Source organism: Eulemur rufifrons, chromosome 6, assembly GCF_041146395.1.
Source record: "Eulemur rufifrons isolate Redbay chromosome 6, OSU_ERuf_1, whole genome shotgun sequence".
In the NCBI taxonomy this organism is placed as follows: Eukaryota; Metazoa; Chordata; class Mammalia; order Primates; family Lemuridae; genus Eulemur; species Eulemur rufifrons.
Genome location: NC_090988.1, coordinates 38,228,844 through 38,247,800, shown reverse-complemented (window position 1 = coordinate 38,247,800; position 18,957 = coordinate 38,228,844). Strand labels below are relative to the sequence as shown.

General features: G+C 41.0%; 1 protein-coding gene across 2 annotated transcripts in view; it reads left to right on the top strand.

The window, feature by feature from the left end:
- FAT3 (FAT atypical cadherin 3) overlaps positions 1 to 18,957 on the top strand; it is a 488,418-nt gene that overhangs the window by 163,024 nt on the left and 306,437 nt on the right. The gene's annotated exons all lie outside the window — the stretch shown is intronic.

Genomic DNA, 18,957 nt, shown 5'->3' with positions numbered 1-18,957 from the left:
TAAATATCCTGATTTGATTTTATGCAGTGTATACATGTATCAAAACATCACTCTATACCCCATAAATATGTAGAATTATTATGTGTAAATTAAAAAAAAAAAAAAAGCAACAGATAAATCTAAGTGACTCAACTTCCCTATTTGGATCCTTTACTTTTGAGGATGGCCAGCCATTGCATTGCTAGTTAAAATTAAGGGTGGGGTGGGTAAAGCCAGAGCCAGATGTGTATGAACCATCTTAGGAAGAAAAATACTGAAAGCAGTGGGTTGTGTGCCATATGGGTTTGGTCTGTATCATAAACTCATCAGAAATAAACTAAATTCAACATATTCTGGCCTTTAATGAGTTGGTGATCTTGTTCTGCCTTGATTTACGTACTATGAATTAATTCATTTAACAAACAGGTATGAAAAACCTGCTCTATGGCAGGCTCTGTGCTAGGCCCCGGGAGCACAGAATGAGTACCACGTCCTTCTTCAAGATAGGTAAGGCCTGTCAGAGCACATTTCCCGCTGACTTTTGTTCAAATTTTGTGGTGCTTCATTTCATTTTTATTGATCCCCACTGAACAATGATTTATATGATGATTTATAAAACCCTTTATAGCTTTAATTTTCCCTGCATCCCAGGTTCTTTGTCAAGACTAGAAAGATTGTAAACCAACACTTCTGTGCACTAGGAGAGCTACTCTGTGTGTGAGCCCTGTGGTCAGCCCTTGGGTGGTAAAGAGTCTCAGATGGTTCTGTTTGGGGCAGATCGTCCCCAGTTAAACATTAAAATGTTCAAATTTCCTTATTTATTTATTTTTAGTCTTTCTTAAAATTTATTTTTTATGGGCAGCCCTCTGAACCAAAGTAGGTTCAGAGAGACTCCCTAAAATGTTCACATTTCTCAAGAGTTGTTGATGGGGAGAAACTGACACCTTTTCAAATGTAAGTGCTGACCCTCCAGTTTCTTATAACCTCTAATCAGATGTGTCCTGGGCCTAGCACAGTGCCCCCAACCCAAAGCATTGTGAAAATTGGACTTTTGACAGAGTCAGCCTTAGCACAGTGCCCTAGAGTGCTGTCCCCAACCAGGAAAGCGCTTAGGGTTGACAAAGACTCCTGGTCTTCCAGGGTTCAGCCTTCTTGTCTGGGGCCCAGGAAGGAGTTGCTGCTGCCTCAGCCCTCAGGAGCTCCTGGTCAAGCTAAGACAGCCATTCACAGCCATTCCTGTGGTTAGGCATGATCACAGGGAAGGTACTAATGCTCTCCTAACAGATTTGGAGACGTATGTGTGGCAGACCCTATGCTAAGATCTTACTGAATCTTCACAACCGTCAGAGGCATGTGCTATAATGTTCACTGCAGTACAGATGCTCAAAGGAATTTGGTGTCTCTCAGTCAAAGCCCAAGTACTTTGCTCAGCCTCTGAGGACAGTTCTGATGTTCCCACTCCCCAGCCCTTCCAAACCACACTGTATTACCTCTCTGTCCTCTGGCACTCTCCTCTCTGCCCTCCTACACACTCTTCTGTGCCCTCCTTATATCCCTGAGCACTCGGGCACACTCTTGCCCCGGGGCCTTTGCACCTGCTATTCCAGCTGCCCAGAACTCTCTTTCCCTTGATACCTGTGTGACTGACTCCATAGCTCCCATCAGGACCTTCCTCAGTGTCACCTCTAACAAGTCCTACCTCGTCTGCCCCATAAATATTGCAATCCCTACTTCTTCCCGTGCCCCTCCCTGCTCTATTTCTCTCTTTAGCACTCATCACAATCTAACAAGGTATATATATTACCTATTTATTCACTGATTTTTTTTTCCCACTAGCTTTGAGGAGATCGGGCTTTTGTCTGTTCACTATTGACTATTTTTCCTTGAACTGTGAGTAGCCAGTAGTAGGTATTTAGTAAATATTGTTAAATGAATAAATGAATGAGTACATAAGTTAATGATAGAATAAGTTTGCTAGGATTTTCACTCTCAAAGATAACAAGTAATGTGGTTCAAACTTATACTCAGTCTGGAGGTTGTGCATTAACCGTCCAAACTGAGGGGCAGGGAGTAGGTAAGATTTGCACTTGATCTTTAAACATGATAGATGTTGGTAAGTTGGTCAAGGGGGGAAGAGGCAAGGTGCATCCGAGGGCATGGAAGCAGAGAGGCAGCCAGGCACAGCCTTCCCCTCGGTCCTGAGTTGTTTAGGAATTTGCTTTGCCATCCATCTGTTTAAAAACATCATTTCCCCTGTTCACTCATGGGTGTTTCATGCTGTACACCAACGCGATTTCAGAGCCACCTCTGGACGTGTTGTTGCCTAGCAAATAGCCTTTCCATCTTAAGATCGTAACTCATGTTTGAATGTGACTGGGTATTTCCAAAATTAAGTTTTTGATCCTGGAAACATTCACAGCGCTACTTAGAGAAATTGTCATTTTTTTTTTCCCCCACTCCTCTCTCCACGTGCTTGTTAGATTTTTCCATACGTTGTTTATAATAACTTTTCCTTGTGGTTGAAGATAACAGATTTTTGCTTTTAATTCAAGAAATGTCGTCTGCTGTAATGTTTTGCAACACGATACTTTCCAAGTTTCAAAGCGAGCGTGTGTTTTCTGATTGTGTTTTTTGTGCGTGTGAAACTGTAGGGATGGTGATAATACCCTGAAACCGCAGTGTGTGGATCCCCTGCCCTTCCATCCCTGTCAGTGCATTTAGGCGAATGTAAAGGGTTTTTTTTGTCATTGCAATTTAAATTCAGAAGGAGTCTATTTGTATGGTAATCACAAGCTAAGGAAAACAGTGTTTCATTTCTCCCTGGGATTTGTTTTCTGACATCTTCACATTCTCCACTGCTTTAACCTGGCAACAGCATATTAACAGCAATTCATACTCCATATTTTAACATGTAGAACAGTACCCAGAAGATTAATACATGATGAGGAGAAAGCAGGAAGAAGGGAGGGGGAGGCCATAATTAATTTTGCTTTCATATACCATATGCTGGTGTTTTCTGATCTTAACTGAAATTAGAGTCACCCTGGAGTCTTCAATATTTTAAAAAGAAGCTTGTACATAGTGAAGCACAAATAACATTGCCCTTCTTTTAAAGATTAAGTTTCTGACATGAGGATACAAATGATATTCTCATGAAGATAAAAATAATATCATTTGGATTCATCATTTTTCAACAAGGCCTTTTAAGGTGGGAGAAACAGGGGTGGCCTTCTGTGAGCAGAGTCAGGAAGGACTGCCTTAACTAACTGTTCATCTGCTTGCCCTGAACAGAAGGATGGAAGCCTGGAGCATTGTGAGACCTGGCCTCAAAAAAAAAAAAAAAAAAAAAGAAAGAAAGAAAAGGGTAGTAAAGAGACTTCTCTCCCAGTGCAAGTGATTACTTCACGCTCTTGTCTTAAAGAAGAGTTGTGAAACTAAGGATTATACCTTCAGTGGCACCAAATGACACTTGTTCACAAAGCAAACTCAATTAGATTAATTTCCCTGCATGATCCTATTAGGTGAGGTGATTCAGCGATATCCCACAGGACTCTTCAGATCAGGGGTCCCATGCTCAGATGCCTCTGGGGCAGATAGGTAACACTAGGGAGTGAAGAGTGGCTGGTTAAAGAGCTTCCAGTCCGTGGACAACTGGGTGTTGGCTTTGTAGTTCCTGCTGGAAGCTTTACAGTAAACCAGTACAGGTGGCTCAATGGACAGCCCCACCCTGTCTAAATGGGGCAGTCGCTGTTTGTTTTCTTGCAAAATTCCCTGATTGTTACACATGTTAGTTCAAATTGAAAAGAAGCAATCGCTTGTGCCAGCCAAGCAAAACATGCCTATGGCCTTAAAATGTGCAGGTCCAAGATCAAAAAGAGAACAAAAGAGGCCACATACTGCAAGTGTAAAAATGTAAAAGTAATAAATCATGCCAACAAAACTGTTAATAAAATATGTTCCATCCTCAGACTCTGACAAATATTCAAACCTGAAAGAGCAGGTTTGGAATTCGAGTTAAGTCCTCTGAATACCAGAATAAGGTGGAGGCGGGGAGAGCAGGCTCCTGCCCACTCCCTCGCACCCCCGCCGTGCCCCAGGTGCATGTGTGTGGATACCCTCGCTCGGCGCTCTGCCCCGTAACCAGCCTCCCTCCTGGACACTGGCAGGCATGGCCTGCCCTAGGGAAAATGGATCCAGTGAAGAGACCCACTGAGGCCCTAGAACAGGTGAGGTGGTCATTTGGGCAGAGAATTCCAGAATCCCTGGAAGCAGAGCACGGTCTAGACTCTAGACTTGAGATAGTGTGTGGAGGACCGTGCATAGGCTCCCGGGGGCACATCTCGGCTCCTCGGGCTCCTGGCCCTGTGGGGGAGGCTCGGCTGAAGGAGGCTGGGGAGGTAAGGGCAGAGGCCTCGGTGGCTGGACTCTAAGGGCAGTACTGGTTTGATAGAATTGAATTGATAGAATATTTGTTCCAGGTAAGACCTTAGAGATCATCTCTTAGTCTTAAGGCCTCAGTTTACCAAGAGGATCTTGGCTGATAAGAAGCAGTGCACCTTCCTGTAGCATCATAGGTCTTTTAGTTAGACATATCTGAACTTCATCCTGAGTCCCATCACTTGCCAGGTTGGTGACTTGTTACTTCATTTTCCTGAGCCTTGCTTTGCTCCTCAGGACAATGGAAATGCAATAGATTTTATTCTGTCATATGTAGGGCTTTTCTCACCCCTTAGAACGTCGAGACCTTTAGATACTGGGTCATCCTGACAGAACACCCTCCCCAGGGAATGTCTGTTCCATGTCTGTCTCTGTGTGTGTGTCTCTCTCTGTCTCTCACTCTCTCAGCCATGGCTGTTTGCTTAGGCTCTTCTGGTTAAATACAAGGACATTCTTAGGCTGCCTTTCCAGTTCTTGAATTACTACCTTTCTCTTTTCATAAGAAAAAGAGCAACAGAGAAAGGAAATTAGCAAAATGATGTTGCTTAAACATGAAAAAGTTCATGTCTTTTTCCTGAAGTGATGATAATAACTTTTCAAATTTTGGGGTCTTTATAATCATTTTCAAAGCTATGTGTAATTTAAAAAATTAATGTGTACAAAGGACTTGGCACATAGATTTCTTGGCTAAGTTTCTCTGGAAACCTATATTGGTGTAACTTTGATGAAGCACTTCAGTAAGAGATATTACAAAGAAGGCTTTTTGTTTTTGTTTTAGTTAGGAAAGAAGAGAGAGAAGAGCCAGGTGCAATGGCTCACTCCTGTAATCCTAGCACTCTGGGAGGCCGAGGCAGGAGGATCTCTTGAGCCCTGGAGTTCGAACCAGCCTAAGCAAGAACAAGACTCAGTCTCTACAAAAAAAATAGAGAAATGAGCCAAGCATGGTGGCACATGCCTGTAGTCTCAGCTACTTCGGAGACTGAGGCAGGAGGATCACTTGAGCCTAGGAGTTTGAGGTTGCAGTGAGCTATAATGACACCACTGCACTCTAGCCTGGGCAACAGAATGAAACTCTGTCTCAACAAAGAAAAGAGAGAAGGAGGATCTCCTTACTAAGAGGCAAATATTTTTAATGATAGGACTGGCTATTTGGTGTAGAATTTAGAATTTAATAGTAAAGTGAGAGGAGTTGGCATTGCAGTTTTTATCGGCCAACAATGTCAACCGTTGAGTGTTGGCATCATGCTTTTATCTTCCCTACTTAGTATATCAAGTCAATTGTTTAAAAAAGAAAGTCTGGCTAATTAGGCTGCCAAGATCATGATGCTAACTGTCTGGTTCTAAGGCTGTTACCAGCCTTGAAACTCCTCTATAGACTACTTCTTTTATATGCAGAATAGTTCCACATGCCTAAAAGTGTCATAATTGTCCCCTTCTTCTGGGAATGGTAATAGATATTATTGGATGCCCATTTCCTTACAGACTCATTCCCATTTTTCTTAGACATAATCCCTACTATCAGGGTATTTTCATTTAGGACAGGCAATAACCCATATCTGGGGATGAGCAGATCTATTTGTATATTAGAATATTTCAAACCAAGGAGCCCATTCAAAATGTTTTTGGCTGCTTTAATCATACAGGAGCTATTTACTTTTATAATGTTGGAGATTAGGCTTTATTTTTCACTCACCATCAAGGTATCATTGAAATACCTTTCTCTCCTCATCGGTTACATGGCCCCAGTGAGCTGGAAGATGGATTATGTGGTGGGACTCAGATAATGGTAGAGGAAGATACATAAGAATGTTATGAATTTGGCATTGAGTGAAGGTATAGGCTGATGATGACAATGATGATGGTAACTTACACTTTGGTTTATCTTTGCCAAATATACATGACGTCCCTTATTTTATGCTCACAATAACACACTGAAGTATGTGGTTTTATGTAATCACTCCCAATTTATCATTGAAGAACTTGAAGTTTAGAAATCTAACTTGACAGAATCACTTAACTAGTAAATAGCAGGATTAGGACTCAAGGTCGGATTCATTGGCTCCAGATCCTGTGTTTTTGTCCAATTTGCCATGGGTAGAAAGGTACATGATAGCCAACATTTTTTAGTAATAGGAACCCCTTTACGCATATACTCTCATTTTATTTCATTGCAACAAGCCAGAGGAGGATATTATGATTAGCTGCATTTTATAGACAAAGACGCTGAGGCTCAGAGAGTTTTAGAAATGTGCCCAAAGCACACAGCTTGTAAATGTGAGCGTTGGAATTAATCCCAGTTCTGATATACTCCAGAGCTTCTAGAGTGCTGTATTACCTTTTGACCAGAAAGGGGAAAAACTTTCAAGAATTAAAAGCCGATTTTTGTTTTCCATTACTTTATATGGTATTTAGCAGATAACACTAAGGATTTAGCCATAAAAGAGATGTCAGGGTGTCTGTATTTGAGTTTCCCTGACAAAATTTCCAAAGGGGATCTTTTTTCAGGTATATGAGCTATTGTGTACTCTATTACCACCAAGTTTAAAGGAAGAGACTACCAGCCTAGATAGAAGAGCCAGCAAGCTGCTCACTGTGGTTTCGTAAATCACATTGGATAGATTAGAGTGATTAGAGTGGATAATTATTAATGTTATTTTATGATTTGTTTTGCAGAGGATATATCTATCTGCAAATTCAAATGTATATACTGGCTGAAGATTCAGGATTTTTTTCCAGGGAAATTTTCATAGGTGTCCTTTTTCTAAAGTTGCTTTCTTATGACTTCATTGCATTAGGCTGTGATGACCACTGGGACTATTGGCCAAATCCTTTTCCCTGCTGACCTGAGTAGCCTCTCTGCAGAGTCTCCTGCTAAGACAGTCATTCACAAACAATAGGTGGCCATTGCCAGCAATTTGAGCACAGCAGTCCTCTTACTTGGCAGCAGTTACCAGCAATTGGCAAGCTATTACCCAAATCTCCTGCCAAGAGAAAGCTAGGACTTTTAGAATTACCTTGTTCATTTCACCACATTTCTCTCTTCTAAAAAAATAAAGCAGGGTGTTGTATATGCAGGTATGCTTCTTTATACATCCTTACAGCCTTCATGCTGAAACCGTCTCTGGAAGAGGTGTGTTTGGGTCTTTAAGGTGCTTAGCAAATTGAGTGATCTTCCATACTGAAATGCAGATGTTTCATTGGGTATGAGATTTGATTTGGATGTCCTCTTCTTGATATCTTATTGGCACTTTAGTTGAAAATTATAAGAAGCTAGACTGTGTATGTGTGTTTGTGCTATATGTTCGTGTGTTTAGTGGTAAACTATACCTAATTTTTTCCTTTCAATACATGCGTGGGATCAAAAGTATTCCGAGCTTATATAACCTAGCCTCTCCATTTTACAGAGAAAGAAACTGAGACTAACAAAGTTTAATTGATTGACCAAAGGTCATGAACCTAATTTAATTCTTTGGATGTTCATTAACTCCTGCTATATGTGGAAGGGCTGGCATCAAGGTAAAGAATTAATATTTTGTAGTGGAAATGCCTATACATGCAAGACAAACACCAGTAAAAATCTGGATATAATTAAAAAATGAAATATTGTGGGTCAGAGTTACTTTAATAGTTGAGAAAAGGAAAGCTCAATGTAATCTGAAGAGACCATGGAGGATCTGGAACCAGAACTCATTCACTCGTTTATTAACTCAATAAAGATGTACTGAATGCTTATTGTGGGCTGGGCACTTCCTAGACTTTGGAGACAACCTAGCAAATCAGATGCCACCGTGAAGTTTGAGGTCCAGTGAGCACACAGATAAATGGAAAGTACCAGTACAGTGGGATGAGAGGATTAGACAGGGTTCTACAGAAATGCACAGTTGGGGGACATTGAACACAGATTCTAGGGATCTGGGCATGGGTTGTGTAGGGAAGAAAAAGTACTGTCTTTCCTTGACCCTACTGTAAGGTTCATGGCCGAGACTCCTTTAATGAAGACAGGTTAATAAAGAGAAAAGCACACAGATGTCATTTAATAAGAGCTTTACATGACACAGGAGCCTTCAGAAATGAAAACCCCAAGAGACAGGGAAAACAGTACTTTTATGCTTAGGTTTGAAGAAGAGCGGGCAGTCATGTAGAAGTATGATTGGACAAACGGGAGGATGACCTAATGGAATCAACTGGGGGGAACTTAGCAAGTTCAGTTTGTTTAGATTCTTCTTGGCCTCTTTGTGTAACATCCCTTCCCTCTTGGTGTAAGTCAGGACACCTGTTACATGAGAGTCTTCAAAAGAGAGAGAGGATGAGATCAAAGGTCTTCCTGGGGTTTATGACCTGCTTCAGGGGAAGAGGGGTGAGAGGAAGGTAACTTTCCTGCTCCTGCTGGAAAGGTACCATATTTTAGGGTAGTGTTTCCTGCACCCTTTGAGTTGTAGCTATACTAGTGGATACATGATGGGAGGGTGTGCTGGGAGGGGGCCAGTATAAAGCAGAAGAGAGCCTGGAATGTCTGGGGAAGAGCCTGTGCTAGGTACTGTTCAGCACTTCACCCGCCTTATCTGTTCTAATTCTCACAACAATGTTAAGTGGTATGTATATTATTAACTGAGGTTAACTGACCTGCCCAAGGTCACATAGCCAGCAGATAAAGGACCAGGATTCTAACACAGGTCTGTGTAACATACAGGTATATTCTTAAGAAACCACTTATGGAAAAGGATTTTAATTAACATATAAACCATGGCTCCCTGATAGGTTGATATGTCTGCAGAGGGGACCCCTGTGGTGCCAGGGACCCTGGATGATTCAAGAGACACTGACTTGGCCCCACCGGGAGAGTGCCCTTGGTCTGCTGGTAGATTATTGGGGCTCTCCTTGTGTGTATCAGGCCTCCTGCCCCTTACTCTGACCTGCCTGGGCAGCATCCTGGCATCCCAGCGAGACTGCTTCTTTGGCTCTGAGGTCTGTACCCACCCTTGCATTTTGCTTGTCACCTGCTCTGTGAGCCAGCACTGTCTGTGTTCTGTACTTCCCCTGGTAACTGGGCTACTATTTTGCTCTGACCTCAGGCCCCCTCCTGGGAATTGCACCATCCGCAGTCTTCAGCGTGACCTAACCCCAGATTCTAAACTTCTCTGGCCCAGATGAGGCCAGATCTCAAAGTACTTACACCTGTCCACTCATCATTCTTTGTATCCCTGATATGAACCCCCTGGGGCAGGGCTGAGCCCCAAAGGTTGGTACAGACCAACTGGAGGTGAGCAAATACCCTCAACTTTAGCAGATGTCTGGGACCAGTCTAAGTTTTGCCTTCTGAAAGAATCTGTAATGGAAATACAAGCTTCAAATTTGCATTCTCTAGGACTTTCTAAATCTCTCTGCTCTAGGAAAACTATTCTGTGAATGCCTACCCATCTTAGTTAGCTACATTTAAAACCTGAGTCCTCGGCCAGGCACAGTGGCTCACGCCTGTAATCCTAGCACTCTGGGAGGCTGAGGCGGGTGGATCACTTGAGGTCAGGAGTTCGAGACCAGCCTGAGCAAGAGTGAGACCCCCGTCTCTACTAAAAATAGAAAGAAATTATCTGGCCAACTAAAGTATACATATAGAAAAAATTAGCCGGGCATGGTGGCGCATGCCTGTAGTCCCAGCTACTCGGGAGGCTGAGGCAGTAGGATCGCTTAAGCCCAGAAGTTTGAGGTTGCTGTGAGCTAGGCTGTTGCCACGGCACTCACTCTAGCCCGGGCAACAAAATGAGACTCTGTCTCAAAAAAAAAAAAAAAAACCACACAAGACTTGAGTCCTTATTTTCTCCTGCCTTCTATCTGATTGCAACTTGGGCCTAGATGATATTTGTCACCTGTGTGTGTGTGTGTGCACCTGTGTTTTCTCATCAACAAACTCTTCCTAAAGCTCTTTGCCGAATTTGGATAAACACAGTTTTCATAGACTCTGCAGTCCAGCCTTCAACATCTTAAAATGACTCCTGCCATTGTAGAAATAGAGGACAAGCCAGGAATTTTTCTTCTTTCACTGTTCTGTATTAGAATACTCAAGGAAACCATTTCTTACTGAAACTGCTGTGCTTGGTCATGTTATTACAGGAGACACATTATGGGCTTGTTGTTTTGTCAGGGAAACATCTTTAGAATAAAATTTTAAATTACTCAACCAGGTGAAATGTGTTGCTGTTCAATGATAACCTCACAAGTATTGCTTATTTTAAATTTCAGGTTTCTTTTTTTTTTTTTAAACTCTACCTTATAAGAATAAAATGTGACAAATTCAGTGTATAAGATAAACCTGTCTTTATGTTTCTCAGGGCAAATATTAAATAATATTTTATCTTAGAGCAGGCTTCCTGCCTTTCATATGCTCAAAGAAATTAATTTGTCTGTTTATGATGTTATTTAATTTTCAATAATTATTGAAGCATATATAACCGCAGACATCTATGTAGTAGGCAGATGGATCAGCAATTGTGCATGTAATTTGAAATAATCCTTGAAATACAAAAGTAGATTTTAATATTCAGCATCTAAAAATCGCTAACATTACAAATTGCCCATACCCTGGGGTTGCAACCAGTGATGTAAAAATTTAAATATAAGAATTCAAATGAAAATTTCAGCTGCCTCAGCACCTAATAGTTACTGAATAACAGGAAAAAATCATGGGCATATCACTTAAGGGGACAATCAGGCTGTCCTTAACATAAAAATGTGGTGTGTTTATAACTAATTACAACTTGAATAATTAAATTTTCCATTATTTAAATTGGTATATCTTTTTATAACAAGTCACATACCCAAATGGAAAAAATAACATGAGAATCATATTAATGAACACTGACTCTTAAGATTCTTACAGAGAAAAAAACCATGAAATATTCTGTTTTCTGTTTTTAGAGTGAAGGATAGAGCTTATGTTTACTATCGTCAGTTAACATAGGGAATATACTTCATTTCGTACTGGAAGCGCAAGAGAGTGGCAGAATCATATGGTGAAATGAGTTCTGGTTTTAGCATAGTGAGTTCTGGATTCAAGTTCATGGTCTGCTATATAAAGATAACTTGGAGCAAAGCCTTTAATCTTAAAGTCTCAGGATTTATTCATATTTTTGCTACAGTGGCTACTGTTTTAGCAGTATCTAATATGGTCCCTGACATCTTAAAAATATTTTAATAAAAATTTACTGAAAGAAGAACAGAAAAAGGAATTTGAAATGTGAAAGGGAATAGAGGAAGATCGAGATAGAAAGAAAAAAAAAAAAAACAGAAGCAAAATCAAGAACACTTTTTAGATTCTTCTTATTTCTAAAACAAACAAAAAAAAAATCCAGGTTTTCAAGGAGTAATATCACCACCTTATGGCCTTCAATAATAGTGCTGCTAAAAATTAACATTCTGGTTGTATTTTTGCAACTATAAACATCACCTCTTTATTCTTAGAGCCAGATCTTGTCCATATTCCAGATGTTTTCCACTTTTTTTATTTTTGAAGTAATAAGACTAGTGTCAGGTATATCACAAATATTTGTGGAGTTCCTACTTCATGCCAAGAGCCCATACAAAGATGAACGAGACACAAGTACTGGCTTCAAAGAGCTTAGAGTTTAGGGAGGCTGTTTCTTCCAGAAAGAAGGAGTTCACGGCTGGAGTGTTCTGACAGCATTCCCTGTAAGTTATCAGGCATCTGTTCAGCTTTAGAATGTGGTAAGGCTGGTATTACACATGAAAATCAGAGGTTTCTGTGCAAAACAATGAAGGAAGCCAGGCCTTTTGCCATACTGGGAGCAGACCAAAGCCCTAGGGAGCATTGATGGGAAAATTAGAGGCATAAATTCCAGAATTCACTATTTCTTTCTCATTACGAGAGAGGCAGGGCAGTATAGGATTTGGTTCAGAGAAGAAAGATAATGACTAGAGGAGCTGGAAGCATTAACTGTGTGTTTCAAACCCATAACTGGGCGGATACAGTAGGAGTAGAAGGGAGCAACCACTGGCTTCGTGGAAAGACCAATGCTTGGAGCAACTGCAGCCTCACTCTAATCCCAGTCTTTGACCCCACTTCCTCTAAACGTAATATAAAAGTCAAGAATGATATCCTATGTTCAGCTTTCATGCCAGGCCTTACGTTGTAGATTGCCCGTGCTTGCTGGCTACAGGCAAAGAAGTCTCTTTTCCTTATGAAGAACCACGTGCTATATGTGTGTCGGGGTGTGTTTTTGCTGACCGTGTGCACTGCTGTGGCTGTCATTGGAGAAGCGAGAACATCTTCTCCACAGCTTCTAATTTCTGCTATGTCTGCTGCACAGAAGCTCATCACTTGGGGAGAAGATGCTGCTGGGGATTAGAGAGCTGGCAGTATCTTTTTTATCCATTTGTCTGATGTGCTAATGTACTAGTATCTTGGAAAGAGAATATCTACTATTACAGAGAATGTTTTTTCAATCCTATGGTCATGACGAAAGCTTTGAGACCACACACACGCACACACACCAGTAAACTCTCATGTCAGTTTTTTCCCATGATATCTGTGGCCTTCTGATTTCAAGATTGTTCTTTTTTAAGCACCAAAGGAGCTAAGAAAAGCTTTATCTTTCATTGCTGCTCCCCTTTTAATAAAGGGATCTGTCCTGTAAAATGTGGATTCAGTCAAAAGGCCGCACTGAAGGACCTAGAAGGCCACATTTAGCCTAAAGGCCACAGGTTCCCCACCCCTGATGGGTGCTTTAAATTGAAAATTTGCAAAGGTACCCCAAACCTAGATAAATATTCTCTTCCTGAAAAATGAGATGACTTGATTAGATGATGCTGAGACTTTGTGATTGTCACTCTGATGATGTAATAGGGTTTGTAGTGCAGCATTAGTGATTTAAGTAGCTGAGTGGGAAATGAGAAAATAGTTTCCTTTGGTTATGGTTAGGAATAATCTTATGCAACTTTACATTGAAAAATAACTTGAACTGCACGCCATAAAATTAGTTTTAAATTGAAATGGGAAGCTGTGGTTGCTTGAAGATATTTTCCTTTTTTATTAAGCCAAGTGTCCTCTGGGATAACGGTTTGTGTACCTTTAACTCCTGGGCCAAACCTGGTTTTTCTTTAAGGCTTGTATTGGTTTGTTCATTCAGGCATGTCTAGGCCACCTTCTGGTCAGTTGCTTTTCAGCTAACGTCCAGAGCCAAGCTAAGCAGAGAAGCTGCTCCCTTATCACTGCCCCTTTGTGCCTTGTGTCTGAGCAGACAAGGAAAGCAGTGGCCTGTGTTGGCTAATCCTGGCAGCTACACTTGCTCCTCAAGGCTGGGTCAGAGCACGGCTCTTCGCGGTCCCGGGCAGAATCAGCATCATTCACAGACTCGTCCTGAGACTCTTACGCTGTTTTAGGTTTTTAATCAAAAACACACAAACACACATAAATTACTACAATCAACCCAAACCTTAACATTTTGTCATCCCTTTCTTAGCCTGTTGGTTAAGAGTAGGTACTTTGGGTTTATGTCCTGGTTCTACTGCTGGCTCATAACCAAGCAAGTTAAGCATAAACTCTGAAAGCCTCGGTCTGCTCATTTTAAAAATGGGGCTAATAATATAATAGTACTGTCATACTGGGTTGTGGTGCAGATTATGTGAGGCCACGCGTGCATGTAGTGCTTAATTCAGCACCTGGGACATAGTAAGTACTCAACAAATGGTGGCTATGATTATTGTTGTTTTTATGAGTTTACCCACAGCCAGCTGAGCTCACTGCAGAGGACTGCACTTTTCTGGAAGCCATCCAACCAGAGGTTATTCTATTCTGCATTACACGGAGGAAGAGGATTCAAGATAATGTATATCCAGTATCTTGCCCTAAATTCTCTCCATTCTTTTAGCTGTTATTTATCAGTCTCCTGGATGTTTCCTACCACCGGTCATGTGCTCTGTACTCACTCACCATCATCTCTATCCTTGCCCTCGACATTATCCTCAGGGGCTGTGTTGCCTTTAGGGATGATTGCAAAAGTTCATCATTTCCATCTAAACCATTTTCTCTGCTCTTCACCTCATTTCCATGAAAAAGCTAGTATGTTTTCATCAAGTCCCACGCCTAAAAATGAATTCTCACAATCCTTTGGTCCTCTTTCCCTGTTCACATGCCTCCCTGCCCATTGGAAAGCCATGGCGATTTATTAATTAATTCACGTATTCATTGTCTGATTCCAAAATTATTTATGGAGGCCCTACTTCGAGCCTGGTACTTTCCAAGGTGCTGGAATATGACAAGGAACAAGACAATTGTTTCGTGAACATATTGTTTTACCAAACCGATTTATCACGCTTACCTCTAGGTCACGGCAGTCTTTGGTTGTAACTGCTATTTTAAGGCCACCAAGCCCTACTGGGGAAAAAAAAAAAGTCATAGAATTGCTAATCAGCTCCATTACAGATTGTTTCTCACAAATGCCCCCGACCAGCCCAAGGACACTCATTGCACCCTGAGATGTAGCGTCCCATTTACTTCTCTGTCTCCCAGCTCTACTCTCAGCTTCTGACACTGTCTCATATGTCTGTGCCCCAATCCCAACCTGGCTTACAGTCGGGACTCAATTAATAATGTGTTGAATTCGCATAAATTCATTCATTTCTCATTCTCATCTTTGTAACTATTGCTTGGCAAATCCATTTTTCATAGTCTTCATCTTTCTTTTACTGCCTGTCGCATTCCTCCCAGTTTCTACTTGAAACTTTTCCATTTCCCTGCACCTCCTCTCCTCTACCTTCATTTTCTGCAGAAGAATTTGGCTCAGATATTATCAAGGGCATTGACACCATCTCATGGGAGTTCCCTGGCCTCCCTTTAAGCCATTTCTACCTTCACGGCACCTCACGACTACCCTATTATGGGAGGCAGCAAGCGGGGTCTTGGTCCCTCTGCCTCCCAGGACTCTCCTCCGCCTGGGCCTGGGCCAATGACCTGCAAGATAGCACAGGCCCAATGGAAGTTTTCTAAATCCCTTCCCAAGGCACCAGCCAGAGGACTGACCTTAGACTGATTAAAGTTCTTGGCGCAGTGGGTTCACATTTTGTATCACTGTGCTTCCACTGCTGTGACCCACTCTCAAGCTAGGAGTTGGCCCAGCTTCTCTCCTGTTTAACCCCAGCTCCCTGATCTCCTCAGCCCTGACCTTGCCAAGATGAGTTTGGTCCATTCTTGATAAACTCCAGTGTTCGATGCTGTGTCTCACCTGCATCCAGCCATGCTGTGGACATAGCCTGCAGCTCTCCACGCCAGTCAGGCTATAGAGAGCCTTTGCAGATTCCTGATCAGTAGCAGGGGGTGATAAAACTTGTGCTGCAGTAAGACTGTTCTGGTTTGGAAGGGAGGAAAATGGAATCCTATGGTGTCTTAAAAATGCCCTGAAATGTTGGCCTCTGATATACTAGGAATCTAGAAATGTTCTGAATTTAATAAGGAAAATAAAAGAGCTCATCTTCTATTCCTGAGAGGTGACTTATTCGGGGTGAAGATTCACCAGGATTGCCTTTGATAAAATGTGAACGTTTCATAGGCCCGGAGGCTCTTGCCACACATTTTATGGGCCTTATTTTGGAGTGGCTTCTTTTATATGGCCAGGGTAGATATCTCATGCTATCATATTCAGGCGTTTGCTGCCAGCCCCCAGTTTGTGAGAAATACTTAGAGATATGAATCATCTCATAAAGCGCATCTCTCTCTAGGCAGGGCCTGGGCTTGCCGAGTAGCACAAGACTGCGATCTTCAGGAGGGAGCAGGGTATTTTCTGTCTTCTCAGAGGCACTTGGTTGTCAGGGTGCTTATTCCAGGGAGCATAATTACAAACCACTGATAGGAATTTATTTTAATAACTCCAGAAAATGTTTGTTTAGGTAAGAGGAAATTTTCTTTTCCTAAAGATAAGCTCTTGCCGAACCAGCATTAAATTACCTTTCAAATGGCCTTTCAGAAGCCAGAGTGTGAGTGTGGTGTGTAACACATTCATGCGTGCAAGTGAGGGGGTGTGTGTGTGTCTAAGCTGCTGAGTCCTTCAAACTCGCTTTTGTATTTTGAGGGTTATTTCTAGTAGGAGATGAGCCTGTCCAATTTATCTCTGGCACCAAGCAAGGCCAATTTGTCTCTGGCATGAAGCAGGCTTAGCTCATCTGGTGCCGTCTCTGGTTATCACACTACTCAGCAGGGGTAATTTGTTTTGTTTTATTTCTGTCCCGAAAGGTAATTAATAATACAGGGACAAAATTGTTTGTGTGCTGTTTTCATGTTTTTGATTACCCAAAGAAGTAGGGGAGCCTTTCCAAATAGCTGCTTTGCACCTGGCTGGGAAGCTGCACTCCTCGGCGACAAAGAGCTAACTTTTGGAAACCTTCCAGGGGGTCGATTCTTCACCTTCATGCACCTCCAAGCCCCATTTAACGTGGGTCAAGGAGGATTTTAGAGGGTATTAATATCAGTGAATAGTCTTCAATGCATAATAACGTGAGCCTCAACAATTTTCCGGCCTCTGCCAGTGATTTAAAGAAATCCTTTGGGATGCTATTACACACTAGGTGTTGTGCTCAGTTCTTTCCGTACATCTTATTTAATTCTTGCAACAACCAATAATGTCAGTACTGTTATTCTCCATTTTAGAGGTAAGGAAATTGAGATTTATGCTAATATAGTATTTAAAACCTGCTTTTACATTTTAAGAGTAAATTCTCTGAACCCTAAGATCTTAATCACCATCCCGACAGTGGCAAACTGGGTTGTCTCTAGGGCACAGACCCACAGTCAGGGGTACAGCTGACTGGCAAGCACCTGTCCCTCCAAAGGAATCAGTTAGTGTTCTGCACTCGCCCTTGGTTGCCAGGAGACGGTGTGGGCCACAGAAACCAGGTAATCCTGAATTTTCAATACAAGCTGGAAATATGGTTCTTTTCATTATAATTCTGTAAGTTGAGCATAATTGTTACTCTGTTTTTTTCAGAAGAAATAAACTGAGGTTTAGAGAAAATAAGTAGCTTGTCCAAAGTCTGTTAATAAGTATAATTGGAAGTCAAACCTATGTTTGTCAACCTCAAAACCCCACTGTGTGCTATATCACTTCCTTTTCCTTGACTTCATTTATTCATATATATTCACCCCCTACTCCCAATCCTGACAACCTCCAACTCATGATATGTTTGTTTTCTTTTTTTAGTAACAGCTTTATTAAAATGTAATTCACATACCATACAATTCACCTATTAAAAGTGTATAATTCAGTGGGTTTTGGATATATTCAGTTGTGCAACCATCACCACAATTGGTTTTAGAATGCTTACAGCACCTCAAAAAGAGACCTTGTACTCTTCAGCTATCATCCTTCAGCCCTTTATGCCCTGAGCCCTAAGCAATAACTAACCTACTTTCTGTCTTTATATATTAATATGTGCTTATGCTAGACATTTCATATGCATTCCATACAAGTGGAATCATGCAATATATAGTCTTTTGTGACTGACTTCATAATTTTTTCAAGGTTCTTTTATGTTGCAAAATGCATCAATACTTTCTTTCTTTCTATGGCTGAATATTATATGGATATATCATATTTTATTTATCCGTTTGTCAGTTGATGGACATTTCCACCTTTTGGCTATTATAACAATGCTGTCATGAATATCCATTTATAAGTTTTTGTGTAGATATATATTTTCATTTCTCTTAGGAATGTATCTAGGAGTGAATTGTTAGGTTATATGAGTACTCTGGTTTTTTCTTTTGAGGAACAGCTCTACTGTTTTCCAAAGTGACTGCACCATTTTATATCTCACCAAAACTGAGCATTTCATTTTTCTATATTCTGTCAAAACTTATGATCTGACTTTTTGTTTTTAACCATCATACTGGGTGTTAGGTGGTAATGGCAAACGTTGTTGAATATCTTCTTATGTTCTTCTTGGGCCATTGGTATATCGTCTTTGGTGAAATATCCATTTGAGTCCCTGGGCATTTTAAAATTGGGTTATTTTTCTTTTTATTATGAGTTGTAAGAGTTATTTATTCTAGACACAAGTCCCTTATCAGATATATAATTTGCAAATATTTGGATTGTCTTTCACTTTCTAGATAGTGTCCTTTGAAGAACAACAATTTTTAATTTTAATTTTAATGAACATTAGTTTATTTTTTCTTTTATTTTTATTGTGCATTTGGTGTCACATCTGAGAAATGATTGTCAAATTCAAGGTCACAAAAATGTACCCCTGTGTTTTCCTACTTTAATTGTTCTAAAATATATATTTTATTTTTATGAGCATATTTCCTAGTTCTAGAATCCTGGAATTTGTTGAAAAAGACTGTTTATGCTATGCATGATCATAGAAACTTCTGTCATTCAATTTTAGCCTTGGGCTTTCTAAAGACCTCAGTCTGCCCACCAAACATCATTTTTGTTCATCATAGGTGCTGGGAGACCTCTGGTTGGGGCTTTGCTGTTATTCATTGGCCAATTTGAGAATGAGTCCTATATTTCGGCTCCTGTGTTTCATCGGATA